Genomic DNA, 23,837 nt, shown 5'->3' with positions numbered 1-23,837 from the left:
CACCGATGTTCATGACTCTTCCTGGTCCAGGGGACATATCTGGCCATCCTTTCTTCCTACCTACCAGAGGTGCCATAAAGTCTCACAGAGACTTGCACACCTTCCATTTGGCCCTGGTTTTTTCCCTCAAGTGCTGGAAGCAGTGCCTTAGCCACACAGCTGAACTGCAGTTTCTGGGAAGCTAATCATACTGTGCCTTCCACGTAAGAAATTTAGCATGGGATTACTGTAGGATTTCTTTTTGTAGCTTAAGAGTTAATGTCACAAGTGTTTCTCAATAGGCATCAGCAGAGCTGCAGGTAGAGAATATGCAGAACTGTCTCCTTCAAAGTGTAGTCATGACTCTGAAAGGAAAGGATCCCACAGAGAAAGGCAGCATGGACTGATGCTAGAAGGGAGATGCAGAATTGGGAGTATCCGATTGTCTGTTGCTCTAATATCCCTCACCTCTAACTTTGGGGAACCTAACAAAGAGGCAGCTGAGCTATGCGCACACAGCCCTGAGGATGAAACCTCCTAGGCACACACTGGTCCTGTTGGCTGCTACCGAGGCATGATCCGCCCATGTACAAGCACAGGGATGCAGAAGCCTGCCATTTGTAGCACCAAAAGAGTGTTTTCGAAGCATTGTTTCTGCTTAAAGATCCAGCACTTTTATCAGGGGAAGGCAAGACACATGTGCAATGTGATCAGGTACTATTCTTGCTTATCTGTGGGAGTCTGAGTGGGTATGAGCAAGCATAGGCAGCTGGCACACTCTGGTCTGCTCTGCACATGCACCTTCCTGCCTGGTAACTGCTCACTTCCCTGCAAGAAACAAAAGCTGTCTTAAAACTTGGATTTTGCCACCAAGATATGCCAAGGTAGATGGAAAGGAAGCTGCTTGTCCACTGAATAGTATACAGCATAGCAGGCTGCAAGTAGGCACCAGGTGTTCCTGGTGCTTGACCTCTGCTCATATCCTGGTGCCACTGGATCAGGTGATGGGCAGATGGAGCCTGGACTTGCAGACATTCTCCTGCCAGGGGCTGCACTAGCCTGGGACACTCTATCACAGTGTTGTTGACCATTCCTGCTGGCCGTGGAAGGCCAGCTCTCCAGGCCACCCTGTGCTTGTGTCCTCTCATAGCTCAATGCTGTGTTTAAGTAGGCATCCATGGGCACACATGTACTCAAGAGGCTCTTACTCTCTCATATCAGTGGGGTAATTTTCAGTCTTTCTGCCTTCTGGACAGCTATTTTCACCTGGGCAGCGCTGTAAAGCTGAAATTCAGCATTCATGGAGTGCCCCTGTTTATGCCAAGTATGGGAGAGTTGTCTCGGCCCTGCAGTGGAAGCTGTTTGAGACAGCATCTCCTGTCTCTGAAGATATCTAAGCAGATATCTGACCCAGCTGTGGGAAGGTGCTGCTGGCACCTTCCTGTGCCTGGTGGAGCAAGAGAGGTTCCTGCAACCTACATTTTGGCCACCCCAACAGGACAACTTGCTCTCTTGACACCAAAGAGAGTGTGGGTGTGTCACTTGAGCCAAGCCAAGCTGCAGCGTGCTGAATTAGGAGCTACAGCACCCCTCAGGGTTCCTGGGAAGGGGAGTGTGGCTGTCCTTGCCTGTGCATAGCAGATGCTGGATCAGTGCCTCTGCCAGGCAGAGGTTTGTATCTCTGCAGGACTTTGAAAACCTGGCTGTAAAATCTGGGAACTGTGATCCTGAAGGAGATGAACTCAGGGAAGGGTTTCTTCCAGACGATGTAGCAGAAATCAGCAGGCAAACAAGAGGAGCATACTGAACCACAGAGCAATAGGAAACATTTTAGGACTAGTTCCATTCTGGTTTAGATTTAAATCACAATAGGTGGGCCTGAGGTCTGATTTCTGGGTTATTATATGGCTGTGGCATTTTGAGATAATTTTAGTCTACCTTCTGTTAGCTTTTAATTACTTGAATTGAAGACAGAGAAAGTAAGGCTAACCTAATTCTTTTCACATGCTCAGTCTAGAGCAATGATTTACCTGCATAGAAAAATTGTTCTTATCACAGCACAATGATTTCCGCTCTTGATTGTATTCTTCATGTCATAGTTAGAGACTTGTTTATGTTTCATAATGAATTTTCATTTGTAGGAAGTTCAAGCTTGGCTTCAGAATTGTGCTCAGAGCTGGAACCCTATTTATCAAACCTCAGCTTGGAAACAAATCATCATTCAAAGATTCCAAAGAAATACAGATGGTTGGAGGTCAGCAGTTATCACAAAATGTGTTGGGTTTCTGCTCTTCAAAAATACAATCTATAGAGTCCATCATCTCTCCACAATTTGAGGGAAACTATTAACCTATCAATGAAAAGCACCTGCTCTTGAGCTGCTTCACTGTACAAAAACAACAGTTTATATAATGTAGTGGAATAGACTATATTGTGCTAATGAAATTAATTCAGGCATATTTAAAGAAGAGCCCCCAGCACCCCCAAAGCATCCTGAGTATAACTGACCTCTGAATTGCAGGCAGGTGCTGCAAAATACCTGGGGTAGCTGGAGAACATAGACACAAATGTTACATAATCTAGATATGTAGAGTGAAATTTTAATTTCTGCTTTCCAGTGCTATATAAATTAAATATCTCCTAAATAAAACTCAAAATAGTCTTATTACTGGTCCAGAAGAACTTTTGTATAGTTAGTGCCAAAGTATTTTGCTGGAGTAGGATTCAAGTGTCTCAGGACTTAAACTCCTCAGATGGGTGGAGAAGAGAGAATGAAATTGTTCAATGCAGAGGACAAGGAGTTCTCTGTAGCTCTTAATCTAATGAAGAAATCACTCTAGATCCACAGAATACAGTTGTGGCTGTTTTAGTAACATCTTGGGTATAGAATAATTAAAAGCTAAAGAGAAGAAGGGTGAAGTGGACTGTTACAATCATTCTCTCAGAAGTGTAGAAATATTCCTTATTATATTAGTCTTTGGCTGTTCATTACCTGGAGTCCTGTACTCTGACCTCATGCTGCTTGGGCTGCCAGCTGCGCTTCTCCATCCAGCTGGTGCCCATGAAATATCTTGCAAGAAACATCCCATCTCCAACAAAGTCTGCAGTGAATGTTCACCTAATCTGAAGAAAGACATAGCTCTTGACTGCCACGGACCACTCTCAGATCTAATGTTTCAATGTACAAATCCTCCTCTGAGCTAAGGGATTGCCTGGAGCCCAAGGGTTTCCAGCATTTCTCATTCCTTGGCACGGGGCTGTCCATGTCCATGGAGGCTCTGCCCCAGCCCAGTCAGTGTGGCACCCATTTCACCCCATGCATTCTGCAGGGCTGGGTGTATCAGGCACCCATGGCACCATTCCCTCTAGCAAGCATCAGCAGAAATGCATTCACCCCTGTCACACCAAAAGAAGGGAGGGCTTGGGGCACTCCTGGGAATAGCTGCCTGGTAGCACAGGGGGCTGGCACAAGGCATCAGAGTGATTTGAGATGTGATGTTAGCAGGTGTGCGCAGGTATTGTCCTGGTCTGCCTCATTTCTGCTTTGGAGATAGCATTGATGGTCTCTCTCTCTGTAATCTGGCAAATATGTGTTGGCCCAAAGAAAAATGTCTGTGAGGGGAAGAAACCACAGCTTTCCTGAGCACACCAGTGTAGGAGGATGATTTGCAGGCTGATTTTGTGGTAAAGCCTGTCAAGCTGAGGAGGGACCTGGACACATTTTCTTGGGCTCTAAACAAGTATGCCGACTGTTTGGCCACTGAATAACAGAGAAGCACATTTTCCTCCAGTTGTTTAGTTTGAAAGGGTGTTTTTTACGCCTATTTTCTTTTATGTGTGATAACCACGTCACCACAAGGTAAAGTCTGGAGACAACCCTGTATGAAGGGAGGAGATGACTGGCAGTCAAAAGAGAGACTGTTAGAATGTTCAGCTCTGGGATTTTTTTATACCTAGGCATTCTCCAGGTATAGAACTTGGCAAAGATATATTCCTCTTATTTTTTAGCAGAGTCCATTCTGTTCTGCCCTCTCTCAGTGTCCCCAGTCAGATAATCCTTGTCTGAGAGGTATGAAGTCATTGCAGGGGCATTGTTTTGAGCCTGAAGAGCAGAAGGGGAAAGTACTGGGAAGAATTGAGTGTGCCCAGGCAAACCCTGAGAATGGGCGAGGGAAGTGGATGGCTGATGGATGCCTGCTGTCTTCTTCACCATTTGTGGACTTTGTGGCAAAGGGTGTTTCAGCAGCAGGGCTATTGTGAATCCTATCCACTGTGTCCTGTGTGGGGACCTTTTTACATTGGATGTCTCCACAGTGGGACTGCAAGGAGGCATAATTCAGATCCAGGCTGACAAATCTTGTAGAAGAGGCGGAGAAGTTTGTGTAGTTCTGTATTTCTTGGCACTTACAGGCAAGGAATTTTGTGCTTGGCCTTTTGCAACTTTATGCTCAGGCATTGCCTTTCATCCCCTCTGAGTGTTAGGTTGTCTGTTGCAAGAAACAAATCATAAAATTGGCAGTTCAAGGTTCCTGGTTTTTATCAACCTGTCCCCCTCCAGAGTGCTCATGGCTGAGAATATTCCATGCAAAGATAAAAGAATATAACTTTATTTACAGAATAAGCCCTGTTCTGTCTCCCAAGTTTAAGGCAGGTGTTGTAAGTGTCAGCCCATATCTGCAGCCAGGAGAAGCCCCATGCCTGAAGAAGGATCAGGCAGGTTCTGCCTTAGCTCATACAGGTTTTCAAGAAGCTATTTCTTCCCAGAAAGGCACTTAGCAACAAAGAAGAGCAGAGTAAGGGCTGGCCAAAGGCTGTGTGGATCTACTTCTTAAGCACAATTCAAATTAATCTAAGCTGTGCTGACGGGATTTCACATTCCTGCCAAGAGCTCATTCTCACTGCCCTATTGTTGCACTCAAAATGAACGCAGCAGCAAATTTTCTCATCAAACCTATTTTTCCTTCCAGTGAAACTTGTGCATGTATCATTCAGCAAATTCGGAGGAGGTGGCAGTCAGTGGGAGGTGTTCTTGATGGGTCCTCTGGGGCTATCAAATCATATAGGATTGAGAGATTTGGGCATTTTTATATTGAACTTCCTTAAGACCGTTTCCATCTGCAAATGTGCAGTCTTTCCCTGTATCTTTGAGTAATGCTTTGTGTAATAGAATATTCTGGATGGCAACACATGAACCTTCAGGCAGCTTTAGACAATACATTGCAAAAAACAATGGGCTGAAACAAAGTTGCTTTCTCCTCCAAACCCTCTCGTGGCTTTTGATTGTCACTGCCTATTTGCTTGCTGTTTCTTTTTTCTTTTGGTAGAAATTTGGTTTGTTAACCAGATTATCTTCATTGTGAAATGATAAATGATTGCGCCTCAGCTGCCAATAGTCCTAGCTGCCTGGAAAATAAACCTGTGAGTCCAAGTTGTTCTAAGAATTTGCTGATTTCTTTGGGGAAATATGAACAAAATTAATATGATGCTTATGTAATCACTTACTAAAGCTATGACTAATTTGCATCCTGGTAGTGAAAGGAGGAGATAAGAAGATGTGGCATAAATTACAGTACTGTTTTCCTCTATATGTCTTTCTGGAGCCTGAGGGTGCCTGTTGGCAGCTGCAGAGGCGTGCCTCCACTGAACTGCAGTCACACTGTTGGAGAGGGGATGAAGCTGGGCTGGTGAGTCTCTGATGATGTGCTGACTTGTGCCAGGCCAGCCCTCCTTCCCTGCGGCCCTGGTCTCTCCCTTGCTAGAAGGTTGTTAGAAATGGCCAGTAGTAATTTCTGTGGACTTATTCTGACACAGCTGACAGAGACATTCCAGCCTTTCTTGCTCTGGTGCAGACATCCTGTCCCAGCCTGGCAGGAATGTCCCTGTCAAGTCATCAACACTGAGGGCTGTTTTCTATACCAAGGCATGCATTTCTTGTTCCTCAATCCCTAAATCTTGAATTTCACTGGTTTTGTTTAAAGTTTGTGCACAATGAAGGTGCCAGTATTGATAGTGGTGAGTCAATACTTCAAGCCCTATGTCCAGTTGTGAACTACTCACTATGAGAAAAATATTGAGGTGCTGGGACATGTGCAGAGAAGAGCAATGTATCTGGTGAAGGATTTGGAGCAGAAGTCATATGAAGAGCAAAAGGGAGCCAGTATTGTTAAGCCTGGGGAAAAGGAGGCTTGGGGGGAACCACCTGAAAGGATGTTGCAGCCAGGTGGGAGTCAGTCTCTTGTCCCAGGCAACAAGTGACAGGACATGAGGAAATGGCCTCAAGCTGTGACAGGAGAGATTCAAGCTGGACAGCAGAAAGAGTATCTTTATGGAAAGGGTTGTTAAACATTTAGGACTGGTCAGGAAGGTGGTGTAATCTTGCACATTCCAAGATGTGTGAGAAAAAACTGGATGTGGCATTAGTGACATGCTTTAGTTTACAAGGCTGTGATCAGCCAAAGGCTGGATTTGATGGTCTCAGAGGTATGTCCCAACGTGAAAGATTTTGTGATTCTGTGGTTGCCAGCCTCCAGCTGCCTGCAGCATTGGGACCAGAGGTACCAAGAAGCTTGCAACAACAGCTGGGGAAAACAACTCTCCCAAATCTGCTGCATGGCATGAAAGCAATGTGAGAAGTATTTAGCTTTTCAAGCTAAATAATAAAAGCCTCTGCCTTTCAGTGTTGTTATCTTAAGTTATCTTAAGTGGTGCTACTGGATGCTGAAAGGTTAACATGTGTGGGAGGAGTGTTTGCTTAAAGCTCCACACTTCCCTTCAGGGCTGCTCTTTAGATTTTCTGTCCGCAGCTACCATGGAGCACTGTCAGCCTGCTTTCCTAGGTCTCGCTCCCATTCATTCTTCCAGCCCTCCAAAACTGAAGGTGAACTCCCACTGCAGTCCTTCCCTCACTGGGAATATTCATTTGGGTTTTCTTCCTTATATGTAACCACCTAATGCTCTTAAACCTGAAGCCTCCATCTCTGTTAAATTTAACTGACAAGGACAGCAACAGGATCAAAAACTTTCGAGAGGCATGTGGGATTGACAGATATAAACAGAACAGTGTTGTTACAAAAGACTATTTTTCTTAGGAAGTCAGGGTAAAAACAAGGTTAACATTATTTCACAGTGTTGTCTGTATTCTGAAGCCATGTCTATACAGGGTAGTGTGGTGCCTCACTGGGACCTGAGCAAGCTACACCTGAATCTTCATGCCAATGACACAGCATGTATGGAGATAAGTGTGAATGTAGGTGGTATGCCTTCTGTTTAGGGCAGCTGTGATGTTTCTGTTTTGGGAGCTAGCTTATCTGGTGTTAGACCAAGTAAGCTCTCCAGTACATTGCATTGCACAATGCAGACATACTTAAATAGTTAATATGTACTGTAGAATTCCCTTGAAAGCTGCTCTCCAAGCATGGATTAGAGGCCAAATCTGGGGTAATTTGAACAAGAGACTCCTGAGATGCAACCCCTTTTTTAAAAACTCGTATGCCATCCAAATGTTACTGCTGTTACAGTACACCATTTACTGTTTGCTTACATCTGGACATCACACTGTGCCTCTGATCCCCTCTGGGCTGCTAGCAGGTCATCCACTTGGAGTATGGTGGTTGACACCCAAGAACATTTAGGAGAGAGTACTAGAAAAAATAATGGGGGTACAGACTGATTCTCTCTCGACTAACGTGAGCAAGTAAAGGAAAATGGGATTGCATGCAAAGCAGGACATGGTTTATGGGCAGCTGGGGGCATTCTGACAGCTCTGGGAATATGAATTGCAGAATTGCTATGTTTCCACCTGCTTTTTTCTTGTCAAAATTCAGTCCTAAGAGCAAAACTGTCATTCTCAGAGTCAATGTTTCAATGGGCTCTGAAACTCCCACACATGCTCCATCTGTTCTGAAAGTTACTATGCCTTAGAAGGGAGAGAGGATAAATTTATTCTGGGGTCACTTGACACAGTGTGTTCTGTAGATACGGCCTGCCCCACACACATATGCTTTTCATACGCAGATTGCTCTAAAACTCCAAATGGTCCAGCCCTATTAAGCCCAAATACTGATTTCCTGCAGCAAGTGTGTACTGTTGAGAGGCATTGTCCTTCTGCCAAAGCGTCCCTGAGGTCTGGACCATAGAAAGAGGGCTGTGTACAGCATTTGCTGGACTGTCACAATTCCTTCAGTGAACAGCAGGGAAAAAACAACCACCAAATCCTCCACAAATAGACTCTCTGACTTTGCACCAGTCTTCATGTATGTCATCACAGTCCCAATCCTTCACTGCCTCTGTTCAAGGGAACTTGACATCTAGCATTTCTTCAGAGACCCTTTGCTGAGGGACACTGATCCAACACTGAACTCCCTGTGGAGCCTACTGGGCCGAGGTGGGCACAGTGCTGGCAGAGGGAAATGTTCCTATCTCAGTGCAAACCCACCCTGTGTTGCTCTTGGCTTGCCACCCACTCTCCTTCCCCAAAGCCTGCCTGCCTGCTGTGGCTTTCAGGAGTGAGGGCTGCCCTCTGGATACTCTGATCCTCTCCCGTGCAGATTTCTGCTGGCACAAGCAGCACTAAGGAGAGGTGTGAATACAGGAAGAATGCTTATGTATGCAAGTTTTGGGCAGTTGTCCTGCATGCTGATGATGGCATTTCCCCAGCCCTTTTTCTGCTGCAGTTCTTTTAGGTGATGCTGGCATTTGATGGCTGCTTGGGTGGGAGCCATTATACTCCCTAGGAAAAGCAACATTGTTGTTACATTTTGAAGCGTCTGAAAAATGAATCCTATCAAGTAGGGAGGCTGATGGTTCCTGGTACTTTCCAAAACATGAATTCAGTGCTTAAAGACTTGAAGCACAATTGACTTAAACCTCTCAATACTGGAAAATTTGAGAGTTGCCTTCTGCACTATCACTTTCACAACAACCTTAAATTTCCTCTATGAGAAATGCACCTCTAGCCTTTGTGAGAGTTTGTCAGAGTGCCCCATTCCCAAACCCATGAACAATAAACTGGGATACAGGAGTCCTGTGAGGGCACAGGGAAGCCCTGCCTTGCTTGGAAAAAGACTGAGGTGAAGTCAGTTGTGAGGAAGGAGGAGCTGAATCCTGTGTGTCCTTGCTTCCTTGTCCTACCCCAATGGAGAATGGGCTCTAGAGACATCCATAATGAGGGCAGAAGATGAGGGCATAAAGGTGTGCTTAGACCTTTGAACTCTCCATTCCTTGCCAGGCAAATAGATGGTACTCTTCCAAGTCACTTCCATTTGCTCCTGGAGCATCTCAAAGGCAGAGCAGCAGTGTTTAATGATGCCCATAAAGCATTAAATAAGCAAGCAGGCTATAAAAAATATGTGCAAATAAACTTTGTGCTATGATCTGTATGTATAGTTTGAGGTTATAATGCTAACACCAGTGAGTTAGCTGCAAAAATATACCCAGCACTGCCCTGAAGATCAAGATAATCTGTGTTGGGAAATACTACTCTTTATCCCGTGAGCTATTGTTATTGGCCTAAAAAATGCTCATTACTATAGTTACATGGAAGTTTTCAACCAGAGCTAAAGTTCAGGCAGCCAAGACTTAGAAATGCTGGCACAGTTTGTGAAGAAGGAATGCCGATTTCATCCCTGTTTATTCCAGTGGTTTTATATTCTCTCCTAGCAGTCTTTCTAATTTGCAAGTTTAGCCAATTCCCTTCCCTTTTCCTTGTGTTTACTGGAGTATGTATCCTCTTGGGTCTTTGGCAGAGTGTATGAGAGCAGCCTGGCCTGGTGGAGCAGTAGGACAAGAGGGCACCTACCTGGAGTCTTCCAGAGCATCTCTTCCAGCAGTCTGTGTTTCCATCTACCACGTGTTTTGCTGCTTGCAGCACTTTACCCCAGTCACTCCTCAGCTGCTTTGCACTCTCCAAGCTGTATTGAACAAAGGATATCACCAGGTGAAATCGTGCATCAATTTTTTTTCCCTGCCCCAGCAGCACCTGCAAAGTGTGGCGGTATCTGGGTGTCTCCAGTTAGGCACTCTCCTCTGGAGCAAGAGCCTCCACACTAGCGCTGGATCCTGGGAGAGCAGGCCTCCCACTTTGCCTTCAGACACTGAGTTTTAGAAAACAGATATATTTAGATTGACTCTAAGATGAAATAACTGTTTCGAGTTTATAGCACTTGGAGGGCCTTCCCAATAGGACTATTTGATTTCCTTCTTTGATTACTCTTGTACAGTACTGTATTACCTCCTGCAGGGAGTGCGCATGTGGCCGGTCTTTGGGAGCCTGGTGAACCAGCTGGAATGTGATTTCCAGAGACCTTAGCAGGGGGAGATGCAGCCTTGGGGCTGCTCCCGCTGCCTCCCCTTTTCACCTTCTGCCTCACAGGTCACAGTTGAAGGATGTCCCTAGTTTGGGTTTACTGTTCATTTTCCCACACTGTGTTATCACAGAAGAGCCCAGGGCAGATGGTGCTCTTTGATCTGATAACTAGGGATGACTGTAAAAAGGCTAGCAGAAACTGTTGTTATACAACAATACAAGTGTTTAAAAAATGTACAAAACCCAGGAAGATGGGATTAAGGTATACCTCAAATGAAATCCTTGTGTTGGACTGGATGGATTTGGTTTGTGCCAAAGTCTTTTCTGCCTCAAGCCCAGAAATAAAATTGCCAGATAATAAGAGGATGAATATTTCTGATTATGTTTATAAAAGCTATCACTTCAAGTGCATGTGATCTGGCCCAAAGAGCAATGGTATACTGGCATCAGTGAATAGTGTTCTGCTAAACAATTTAGGCCTTGTTCTTCATGTTGCAATATGCTGAAATATTTGGTAATGTCTGATGTCTGACTCATGGCCATTCTATGGATTTACCTGAAGATAGCAGATGCAAGATTGAAAGGGAATTTTCTGTATTGAACCAAAGGGATGGCTCAAGGAAAGCCTTCAAGGATTCAGTGCAGGAAAATGGGTGGGCTTTGGCTTTCAGACCCTTAGAAGCGGTGCAGTTTTGTCAGATATGATTTCCACAGACGTAACCCAGGAGTGTCACTCCCAAAGATTTGCGTAGCAGCTTGAATAGGGATGCATTTTTAGCTTTGGCTGTCTATAGATTAAAAGGTCAGCTTTTGCATCACTGGGTACACAAGTAATTTAGTACCATGAAATGTTTCACCAGCTTGTGGTTTAAACATCAGCTTCCAGCCCTGAACCAGGGGTTCAGCAACACTGCCTTTGATTAAATGGTGCTAGCAAGATTAAGTTTGACCCCATGCATGTAAAAAGTTAATAAATTCGTTTGATCTCCACAACCATTCAGGGTAGGGTGAAAATAGGTAACCTGGTTTTAGAGAGAATGATTATTGCCTTCTCCTTTCATGACTTGGACTTTGGGGTAGATTATGTGCTTCAGTGGCAAAAGAAGGAATTCAGCTCTGAAGTACCAGCCCACACTGCGATAAAGGCAGGTTTGTTGAGGGCCAAGAGAGCCCCCTCTTCACAAAGAGTTACATTTTCCTCAGGGGTGATTGTGCCAGAGACATGCTGGGGAAAGGCTCCTCCCAGCTGACATCTCATTGAGGAAAGCACTGGTGCATTACTTCACCCAGCAATACTTCCACTAATTAAAATTTCTGCAGAGTAACACAAGAAAGAGATTGTCTTAAATATTTCAGAAGCTGTAAAAAATGCATTAGAGGAGAGGCTTTTGCAGGCTGCAAGTCTTGTTCCAGCCACCCTGCACATCCAGATCCTTCTTGAAGTCCCTGATGCCGAGGCAAGTATGTAACCAGTTCCCAGCCCACAGACCTACCACAGGACAAACAAGTTCAGCTAGGGGTAATTAATTCAGTTTACTACCAATCAAATCAAATTAGTAAATAAATAAAAATTAAATCGAAAACCACTTTTCTCCCACTCCTCTCTTCTTCTCAGGCTCAAATTCACCCCCATTTTCCCTGACCTCTTCTACGAGCAACATCAGGGGGCTGACAATGGGGATTACAGCCAGTGTATCACATATTGTCGCAGCCATTCTCCCCTCCTCAGGGTGAGGACTTCTTATGCTCATTCCCTGCTCCAGTGTGGGTTCCTCTCTTCACAGGGTCACATATCCTGACAGAAGCCTGCTCTAGCATGGGCTTCCCACAAGGTCACAACCTCCTTTGGGCACACACCTGCTGCAGTGTGGAGCTGTCCATGGGATGCAGGTGGATATCTTGGAAAAGCAAAAATGCTGTAGAAAACTGAAGACCCCAGAGTGATGAAGTCTAAGTCAGAAGGTCCTTCAAATGAAATACATTTGAAAAATTAGGTTAACTGGTGATATGTAGGAAATAAGATTTGAAATATACCATGCTTGAACTCACATTCATGTTTGGAAAAATATGTGTGCATGCAATTAATACACTACATTCAATAGACTTTTCCAGAAATATGCACTTGAACAAAAGTATTTTCTGAAAGAAAGGCCAGAAAAAACTGCTATTTACATCTGCTGATGCAGACAAGAGTGATGCAGGGTAATGCTCCAATAAGAATAATCTCTCAGAGACACACTACTTCAATAACTGCAAGATTGCAAGAAAAAATGGCTTAATTTTTCTGCTTGGAAGAGAAAGCAGTAGTCTGTGGTGAGGTTGCTAAACTAGAAATATCTTCTTTATAACAATAGCATCTGCTCAGGTTTCTCTTGCACCTTGCAGCTGTCTTGGTACAGCTAAAAGATCCCCTGATGCAGTGAGTTCATGGCAAGATTACACTTTTGCAAGCAGTGGCAGATTCAGTCATGCTAATTGCATGGTGGGGTTCAGGGTGATAGGGGAGCCTGAGGCTGACAGCCCAAGGGGAGTCTGGCCTCCCTGAATGCAAAGCTTCTGCTTACACAGGAATGAATTAGGTGCAGACTTGAAAAACAGATGTCTGCATTTGTGTTTGATTGTGGCTTCATATCTGCAAGGGATATTGCAGGGAAGCTGGATAATCACCTTTAGAAGCAGGTATATGAACTCTATCAACACCAGACCTTGTGGTAAAGGAAATGGAAATTCACACAGGATTTCTGGTCAAAAATTAAATCCTGACAGAGTTCAATCTTGTATTTTCTTTTTGAATAGTTTGTATTTTTCATATTCCCTTACTAGTGTAAGGTGAAGAATGACATTTACATGTAATGAAGATGTGGATCCTTGTGCTTATGGGTTTGGGTTTTTTTTCAATTAGTTTAGTTTCTCCTTGCTGTTTCAGTTACTAATTGTAAAGTTTGGTTCTCTGCTAGTAAATGTGTTTGCTTCTGCCTTTGATCCTGGATTCCCTGAGAGAGCTCAGCACAGTTGTGCAATATGAAAAAAGTCTACAGGTCAGAAAGCCATGTCATCTTCATGAGCTGCCAGCAGGTCTCAGCACATGAGTACAATTTGGAGAAAGCAGTGGCCTTTGCCTGCACAAGTTCAGCAGAAGTAAACCATTTTTTAACCAGAGTAGTATTCTATGTTATATTGAATATACTTGCTGTTAATAGGCTTCCACTTATTTCTGTTTTCCTGTTCTGTAACTCTCATGTCCTTCTTTATAGAAGGCAACCTTACCTCAAAATATGAGTGCCATCACGACATAAAGTAACAATGGTAATTCCTAAAAACTATTCTTTTTGGAGGAGAATGCTCATAAGCATCTTTTTTGTTTGCACAGCATCGAATAGATCCAACTGTTTTCTGTCTTTACAAGCACTTCTGGAACACCGTCCCTCCCTTTTAGCATTCATCAGTTACCTGAGTGTAATGTCACTTATAGTACATTAATAACACAGAAGTGGAGGAGGAATCCCTTTATAAACTGTTCCTGAACCAATATATTTCTGGAATTTAATCCTCTTTACCTCTCAACAGAACAGACTAGTTGCAAACTTACTTCTGGAAAACCAGAGTATAAAAATGCAAGTTTCCTTGCTCTTTAGCTCTTTCATTTCCCTGTCCTTTTCCTGCTCTGAGTTGTAAAGGTACTACAGACCCTTTACAAGCACTCGGTGATGAACATGCTTCCTGGAACCCTGTAACAGTACTTATTTTCAATAAGCACTAAATGTATATGATTGCAAGTTTTACATCCAGATATTTATTTCTTGAATGTATTTTCCTCACTTTACAGTGAAAGGAAACTTAGAAAGGTGCCAGTTCTAAGTTTAGTAATAAAGACAATGGGTCAACATAAGTGGAGAGAAATAACAAGAGAAACAAGGAAAAGAACTGTGGACTTCAGGTGATATTTCTAACACTTGAACACAGGGTAGTTTAAACAATAATTTAAAAGATTGTGTACGAGAAACTGCCTTTTTTAGTACAACATGGATCCTTATCATTCCTGAGAAGCAGCTGCACAAGGTGGAAATTAAGATCATCTGGATTGTGTAGAAATAGGAGGTAGACAAGTTGTGCAAATCCAAGGCTCCACACTCTCCATTTACCAAAAAAAACCAAACCAAAAAAACCACAAAAAACTAAAAACAACAAACCCCACACAAACCAAACAAAAATCCAAAACAAAAACAAAACCAAAAACAAACAGAAAAAAAGCACCCCAAACCAAACAAAAAGAAAAAACAAACCCAACATTTACTGGCACCTAGAATACTCTAGGAACAGTCTTCTCAAAACTATTAATTTCTGCACTTGATGATAAATGTCCCCGAACTTGTTATAAATGGAACTTCACTCCCATCTTAACAATTTGTTTTAAAGACCTGATTAAAATAAGCATGTTCACACAGCATTGGTTTGGTGCAAAATCTTTATCATTTAACATCATGATAGAGGACATAATGCCAACATGAAATGTCTGTGCTTAACCTTCTGTACAAAATCTGACCTTCACGCTAATCAGTTCTTAGGAGGAAAACCTGAGCCCCATTAATGGCAAAACAGTGACCTTAACATTTATGTATGATGGAAATAAGTGAATCAGAGCAAGCTGATCAATTTTTCCATGGAAGCATAATTAAATGATTATTTTATTCATTGATTATATGATGCAATGAAATCTAAATATTTAAAATTTCTTTTGTCCTTGCCATCATCACTATTCATTGGAAAAACCTGTGAAAGCCAATCCTCATCATTAGGCTGGTGATTTTTCTGAAAACTGAACATAAAACTACCTGTGCAAGCCTAGTGTATAGATGTTAATTGCAAACTAATGGCAATGGAAATGTACATAATACTTTGTCCTTATTGTTGGGAGATTGCTGATAAATATATTGTGAAATCTTTGACTTCCACACCTATTCTGAACCAGTTATGAATTCCAACAAAAAATTATTTTGGGCCTATGAATGACTTATAAATACTCCTAGTTCTAGTTCACATGGGGAGGCATGTCACAAGATTTTCTTTCACCTAAGTGAAGGATTTGTATTTATCCAACTTGATACCCAACTTAGTTTATGTCCTGTGCCACGTGACATTGTGCAGCAGCAGGTACAAAATGCAGGTGCTGCTGCACAATGTGAACTTTTGACTAACAGAATCTAAATCCAGTGGCTGGATGGTGGTGAATTCAAAAGACTGTAACCAAGTCAACAATTCACTGAGGTGATTTTAGAAATCTCTTTAAAGATCAGTATGGAAAAGCCTTTGTAGAGAATGGCGAGGAAACGTCTAGGAAGAAATACTGATTTGTTCCACCAGGTTATTGTGTTGAAATACCTATCCTCACATTTTGGAAGTGTCTATTATATGAAGGGAATTAAAGCTATGTGTGAATAGGAAGGAGGAGATAATAGTCAGAGAAAATAAAGATTGTACCTTAGGGTAGCACTGCTGTTTATAAATAAAATGAAGTTTACTAATTTTCTTACACATGTTTTCCTTTATAAAGGGGTGTAGGGGAACTATCCAAACATTCTGAAGCTGTGTAAAGAAAATATTTCCCTGACATTTCTTTCAGTCTTTTTTCAGTGCTGAAATGTTAGTTCAGTGGTAGTGTCCTGGCCCCTGCAACAGCGCTGGTCTGGTCTGTTCCCACAACTGAAACTCTCTGGTCATCTCTCCACATGCTTGTTACTGTATTTGTCACTGTTTATATGTCATTTATATTTCATGTAGCTGTAAATGCATCTTTACTTCATTTAGGGTCATTTAGGTATGGTGAAATGACAAACAGTGTTCAGGTCTTTCAAACACAGGAAGCCAGGACAAGAAGAGGTGTGTTTAATAGGGTCTAACAGGAAACAGTTTCCTTGGAAATGGAGATTTATTTACAAACACATTAAAAAAGAGGGACCCTCAGGCCCCGGGCCAGAGGAAGAGTGCCCTTTTTTTCCATAAACATCATCTCAACATCTCCTATCAGACCACTGGCAGGGATAGGGTTGAACAAAGCTGTCCTGTGGGTCCTCTTTGGGTGACTCATAGTGTGTATGGTGGTGATGTTGCCCCTTCCGGGAGGGATGCTGAGGGCTGGCACCTTGTGCCTTCCTCGTGGTATGGCTACAGGACACTAGTGGAAACCTTTGCCGGCTGGATCTCAGGTATTGTGGAGAACGCCAGTTTCTGTGCTCATGAAGAATATTTGGTGAATATCTGGACTCAGTTTAGGCAGGCACTTGGTGAAGATGGACATTTCAGAAAGAACATATATATACTGATGAGATGTCTTAGAAAGAGAAGAGGGGTTCTATAGCTTTGAATTTTGAAGAAGCTCTAGTCATTTGCTGAGCTTGGCTGTACCATCTCGCTTCTCAGCATCAGGACTTTGCTGATTTTTTCTTCAGGACATGGAGGTGCATGGATGGTTTAGAAACAGAGTGACCACTCATCTGGTGACTGGTCATGATAAATTGCAAGATGAGTGGATGCACGAATTGAAAACATCCAGGCTCAACATAGGTAACACACAAAGAGAGAGGTCACAGTATTTAATTCTTTTCTGCCTCTCAGGTTACAATGAGAATGCATCTTTTGTTTTGTTCTGCCCAAAGGAGAGGGACATCAGGCTTTAGGTCACCAGACAGCTGTGTGTGGAAGGCTCTCTGTGGCCAGTGCCTTCTGAGAGAAGGCTCATGTCCTCTGCCTCTGCTATGCAGTGGGCCCTAAGGGTGTGAGTACTTTCCATGCATCACTAAACCTGTCCACTTTTTTGTTTTGCCTTTTCATTGTTTTTTGCTGCTGTTTTTTCTCCAGGTGTTGACAGCAGCCAGGCCCAGATCAGGGCAGGTGACTAAAAAGGATCACTGTTCCAGGTGAGCTCTGGCTACCACTGACTGCAGCAGCCTCCTCTGCCTGACATTAGCATTAGCATTCATCCTCTTTGCTGGAAGCAGTGCTAGGGGTCTCCAAACAGATGCCAAAATCCCTTGCCACAGTCTTTTCACCTGTGCATCAGCTGACCTGAAGTGCCTGTATGCATCTTTGGGGCAATTGCTAAATCTGGATATACCAGCTGTTGGAGCCATAGCTGTTGCTGTAGAAGGCTCCCAGCTCAACATCTTCCTTGCAAATCTCAACCTCTTCCCAGCCACTGGCTGCATGGAGAGTTTTGCTTTGCTGGGGCTGAATAAGGACTCTACAGTTTGGACCTGTATGTGAAATTCATCAGGCTGTGACAGCTCAGGTTTTTGTGTGTTTTGACCACCTTCCAAGGGCCTTTCAGTGTAACATAAACTGGTAATGAATTTCACACAGAGGTGCAAAGGATGCAAATAAGCAACTTCCCACCTACTGCTACTGTCTATATTCATTAGTGAGACAGATTGCAGAGTGCCCGCACAACCACGTGAAAAATGTAAAATGCAAGCAGGCAGGAAAGAAATGAAGCAAGTAAATTTATTCCATATTTGTCTCTTGTAGAAAAAAATCAAAATACCGGTATTTATCAGTGGTCTGCCATTTTCCTTTCTCACTTTCTTTTAATGGAAGAAAAACTTAAAATTGTGTTGTATAGAAAATAGGGACATTTCAAAATTGCATTTGAGGTGAAGGGGAACTGAGCGTGAGTGTGATTCCCATTCCTACTGCATGCTGCCTACAGGATTGATGGCCCACTTCCCAGGGGCAGCCCCTGAAGAAGGACCAGCTGTCCAGGTGCCTGCCCAGCCCTCAGGGATGTGCAGCACCCATCTGGCAAGGGTGTGATGCCTCCAGGGCCAGTCTCTATGGTGGGCTGCAACTTGGCCTCCAGGTATGAATCAAGATCAGGTATCACATCTATGCAATGACCGTCTCACAGCAGTGGTTTTCACTGAAAATCCATCATGTATGAGAGTGATTTTTGTATTGCAGGTGAAAAATATTAAGGCTTTTTCACCAGATGGGAGGATCACAGGAGGACAGGGTGGGGATTTGTGATGGGACTCAAAATGACTGACATGTGAATGTTGCACATTCAAATGAAAAGGCTTTCAAATGAATCAGTGAAACCCTCCCCCCTTCTCCTCCCCCTCCCCCCTCCCAGTATAGATTTGCACAATCTGGTCAACAAGAGTGACCTGATCTGGTGCTTTCAGCCATTATCCTCCATGGAATTAATGGGTGATTGAGCCATCATCATCCTGCCAAGACTTAGTGAAGTATCGCTGTCAGGAGCTAGTGGCCATCTGTTCAGCAGACTTGTAGTAAAAAAGCATAAAGAAATTGAAATAGGGGAAAGCAGAATAAAACCACAACTTTTCATTGCTTCATATTTTGATATTTTGAACTCAAAACAACTACATGCTTATGTTTTTCATCAGAACATTTTTCCCAGACTATTTTAAAAGATGGTGTCATAAATAACCCTAATGAGATTTTCACAAAAGGCACTTTCTTTAGTTGGTATATAACCTACATAAACAAATCACAGACAAAACATAGCTGTGTGCTTTCAGTATTAGATTTTTTTTTTCTAGGAGGAATTTGGAATTGTTTACATTTCTGCCTTTCGAAAAAACTTTTTTCTAATACATGTCCTGTTCAAACTTCACTCTTCAGTAGACTGGCTTAATGGTTTCCTCAAAGACTAAACCCACTGCAAAGCAGCATCCCTCCCAACCCAACTCAAGATACTTCCCAAAATTTAGGCATATGATTTAAAATATGTCCTTGTAAGGGAAGCAATTCGAATGACAAGTTTGTTATGAAATTGAGATATCAGCTGAGGTAAAACCTGTTTTGGTCCTTCCAGGTAGGCTCAATTGAACTTGTTAAATCAAAACAGAGTCCACAGTACCCATAAATAAATATGATTTACATCTAAGGAGCAATATTCAGGAATGTCAGCCGTTCTAACTGACAATTAGAAAAGCATTGCCAAATCTGGGTAACGAATCAGTTATTAGTAGATGAGTCAGACAGTGCTAATCTGTTCACCAGATAGTCAGCACTTTCAAACAGCCTGTGGAGATGGCAGATGCTGTTTAATTAGCACAGGCATCTCATCTATTCTTGTAGTGATGCTGGGAGCAGTCAGTGGTCAAGAAGCCATGTTTGTCTCTTCGATTAAGAGACGTGTCCAAGTGTCCCTTCTTCACAGCATGCTTTTCTTTCTTTTTTTTAGGTTGTCTTTCTGAAGCTGCATTGTTTTGGATGTCAAGCAGATTCCATCTTCATTGACTAAGGAGACTGGGTTTTAAAAATAATACCAAAATACTTGTCTCTTTGGTTTCCTGGGTGGAGAAAATGTTGCAATAATGTGTTTGGGACAGTGCAGTCTCACCAGGGGCGCACAGCAGAGCAAGCCGACACCCAGAGCACTGTTGGCCCAGACACCACTGCCTTTAGGTGCTGCTGCTGAGGACAGGGACAGAGGCTGGGCATGCTACTGTGTGGGGGGACACCCTGGGCTGCACCTAGCCAGTTGAGGCAGATACAGCCTTTGTTCTCATCTGGAATGAAATTCAGGTGGCTGATCCTGGGGCTTCTCAGCACAGAGAGGTCAGGGCCCTGGGAGGGAGGAGGGTGAAAGCAAGGCTGTGCCAGCACCCACAGTGGCTGCATGGGCTCCTTCCTCAGGGGCAAGGCACACCTCCCCTGTGTGCCAGGGCTTGAAGCACCAGCACAGCCTGAGTGCCAGCAGGCCCGCGCTATCTGCCTCAGTGACTCTGGTGTGTGTCACCATGTCGGCCTCTTAATAGTCAAGGATGACTGCATTTATTCATGACTGTTTAGCCAATGCTCCCTGTGCCACCAAGGCGGGGTCAGTTTCTGCAAATGACTCTTTTCCTCAAATCAGTGTTGCACCAGCCTCTGGTGGCAGGGAGCATGGGGAGATGTGCATGCAAATACACACATAAGGCATGCCACGCACAAGAGCCAGGCATGGGTGTTCCAGGAGCAAGGAGCAACGCCTGTAATCTGAGGAACTGAAGTAAAGCTTCTTGTTTGGGGAAACAGCAAACTCAGGAATTTAATTGCTGCTTTATGTAAATGCAAGTTGACAAGCAAGTGGTGAATGAGTCGCTCCCTGGTCTCTTTGCACTCCCCAGACAGTCCATCCCAGGGGTGACTCATGAATTCCCTTGATAGAGAACACCTTCCCAGTTTATTTCCTTGCATACAGCTGTGTTGCAGCACCTGGCTGCAGGCTGGGGTCTTGCACTGCATGTTCACTCTACCTTATGGCTTAGAAGAAAAATAATTTCTTCTGATTCTGAATTCTCTCTGGCATTAAATTTGTAGCTTGGAGTTTGATTCTCACTTGTATTTGCTGTCCCACTGCTGAGACTGCTACCCACTCCATCACTTGTACGACTGGAGTGACATTGAGGTCACCAATGGTGACAAGTGTGTCACCAAAGCTGTCTCAAGACAACTTGATAACTTCCTGACAGCACGTAGCAGGGCTAAAGATGCTTCAATTATGTCCATCAATTTCGAATTCATGATTTCTTTATTCATAGCACATTTAAAGTAATTCTGACAAGACTCTTCAGTTTCAGTCCCATTTTTTTCATCCCTCGACTCCCTTTGTTTTCCTTAGAGACTTGAATCAGGTATCTGGAAATGCTTAGACAGGTAGAATAGTTTGGGTTAGAAGGGACTTTTAAAGACCATGTATTCTACCACCCTTGCAGCAACATCTTCTGCTGGATTAGGTGGGTCAAATGGTGGGTTAAGTATGACACAGTGTCAAGGTTATCACTAAAATATCCTTATGAAGCATTACCTGGCTGAGAGCTCTGCAAATCCCTTTTCTGTCCAGCTTGCCACGAGTTCTCTGGTGCAGAGCTCTACAAAGTACCTCTAGGACTGTTTTGGTGTGATACAGTTTATGGCTAAGTTGGCAATAAAGGCTGCGAGTGGAGAACACCACCCAGTCAAATCTGTTTGGCTTTGTGCTAACTGAATTTGCAGAAGGCAATACATGCATGTGTGTCTGTCCCTGGAGCAGTTTTGCTCACCATTGCTCTATCTCAGGGCTCCTTAAATTCAATCCAGCAGCTTTGGATTACAGATAATAATGAAGCCTTGGGAGCTAAGGTCTTCAGCAGTGTCAAATGTACATTTAATTAAAAGTAATAGCTGCTGCAAGCTTACTCATGAGAACACATAATATTCAATAATACATTATCTTCCAAATGTTCCATGTGCATTTATTATTCTCATTTTAACAGATGGATCCTTTAATATTTTAAACTTGGGAAGATATTTATTGGAATGCATATTTAAGATCTGTATCAGCTAGAAGGTTTTTTTGGGTTTTGGGTTTTTAAAATTGAAACCATGTAAGTTTATGTGCATAAAAGATATTATTAATTTCGCCAACAAAACCCAGGGAAAAACCAAACTCAAATCATAGGGTAGTTAATGGATTCAGATAGTAATAAAGACAGTTTTTTGTGTTGTCTGTGTGGAAGTAATGTGTACTGTCCAAAAAGCTCTTTGTCCAGAAAAGGGTTTATCTCTTTCTGATGGAAGGCCAGACTGACATAAATTGTTTCAGTGACCTTTTGCCCCATGATATTGCTGAATTATGTTGGAGTGGAGGTGGATTTAAGGATTTAGTAAAATGGTAAGCCCCCCTGACCTTAATTACTCTAATGCCTCCTTTAATCCCATCAGAGCTATGCAAATGAAATGAGCTTCCTGCTTTTAGAATGAAGATGGCTTGGGCAGTTTAAAGCTGCAGCCAGAGCATATAACGGGTTAAAATTGTACCGGGAAGACATTCAGGCCACCTGTTGGTCATACCTGCATGGGTGTGATGCAGCCCTGTGCTGGGCAGTCTCAGCTGGCCAGCCAAAGGGAAGGAGCTGTGGTGCTGCTTCATCTCCCCTGCCCACTGAGCTCATGGTGCGGACGCCTGCCAGGGTGGGAACTCAAGTTTCATTGCTTTTGATCTACTTCCACAAAAATGTTCAGGGCTAACCTACAGGCTGATAGTGTGAAGGGCAAATACATGTGTGTGTATATTTGCCTGTGTGTGAGCAAGGGAAAGGCTATGAAGATCTAAGGGTAGCTGCCATGGAGACCGAGCACAACTATTAATTTTGTTGCTCTTTTGTATGTCTCAGACTTATATGCATCATCCTAAATGTTGCAATTTTTGTCCCCCTCCCTGTCCACAATACTTTCACTCAAAAATACATATACAATTATCTTTAGTATTGGGCTGTTACAAACATTTCAGTGGATGCCCAGAGGTGCACACATCCCTCACCTTTTCTTGAGTACCACCACAGGAGGCAGCAGCCCATGCTCAGCCGTACAGGGTACTGCAGTGACTTGGCTGTGCATGTAAGCATGTGCCTAACTCCAAATTCTTGCCTAATCTTGCTGGCTTCAAGATCAATGCACCAAGCAGCAGATCTGCCTGTGCCAGCCCCAGGAAGGGCTGCTGCCATCTCTGTGCCCTGATGCTTGTCCTGTGCCGAACAAGAGTGACAGACCCATGGGTTCCTGCCACTCACCTGCAGCATGCCAGCAATGCTCAGGGCACAGGCCTGCTGTGTGCTTTTTCTTCCTTTAACGGGCCCCTGTCTGTGTTCCTATAGCTGGTACATGGGGCAGATGCAGACGTGGCACTCCTCTTTCAGTTCCTATGTGCTTGGAGCTCACAGGAAATGAGGCAGTGGCATTGCTATCACCTGGAACAGCTGCTTCACCACAGGAGAAGGCCTGGAGAGCAGTAAAGATCTCACCCGTGGGCCAGACACTTCTGTTTAATGGGCACCATTGATGACTTTGATACAATTGTGAAAAAAACCACAGATGGGATGTAACACGTAGTTAATGCTATTTTTAGCTACTTTTCATGCCTATGGTTTTGCTGAAGGCATTTGCTATTCAAAATTGGTTACAGAAGAAATCAGATGCTACAAAAAATTTTTTGACCTGGTGATTAGGAAGTCCTTATTCCAAACTTCCAACATTCAAAGTGTATTAGTAATGCTTAAATAATCACAAAGCAATGCACAGAAGGGTTTCTGCTGTCTTGCTGTATATGCATAATTCCTAAAATAAGACTTTTGGCTGCAAATAGCTACAATTAGGAGCTTATAATTAACTTCAGTAAAAGTTCTATCAAGATTAATTCAAATTCACTTCTCTTTGATATGTGAGGCCAACATCTACTGGAAAATTTCTAGCAAAGATCTGAATGCAGATGACACTAATTTTACTTTACCAGGACTAAATTTTTGCAGGATTTTTCAGTCCTTACTCCAGTTCAGTGACCATGTTTAGCTTTGAGAAGGACAGCAAAGAAAATCTGGGAAATTAACTCACTACTGAGTCTGACACATACCGTGATCAAAAGAAGGAAAGGAAAGGAAAGGAAAGGAAAGGAAAGGAAAGGAAAGGAAAGGAAAGGAAAGGAAAGGAAAGGAAAGGAAAGGAAAGGAAAGGAAAGGAAAGGAAAGGAAAGGAAAGGAAAGGAAAGGAAAGGAAAGGAAAGGAAAGGAAAGGA

This window comes from Camarhynchus parvulus, chromosome Z (assembly GCF_901933205.1).
Source record: "Camarhynchus parvulus chromosome Z, STF_HiC, whole genome shotgun sequence".
Taxonomy (NCBI): Eukaryota; Metazoa; Chordata; class Aves; order Passeriformes; family Thraupidae; genus Camarhynchus; species Camarhynchus parvulus.
The sequence above is the reverse complement of the archived record's forward strand: the minus strand, read 5'-3'. Positions refer to the sequence as shown.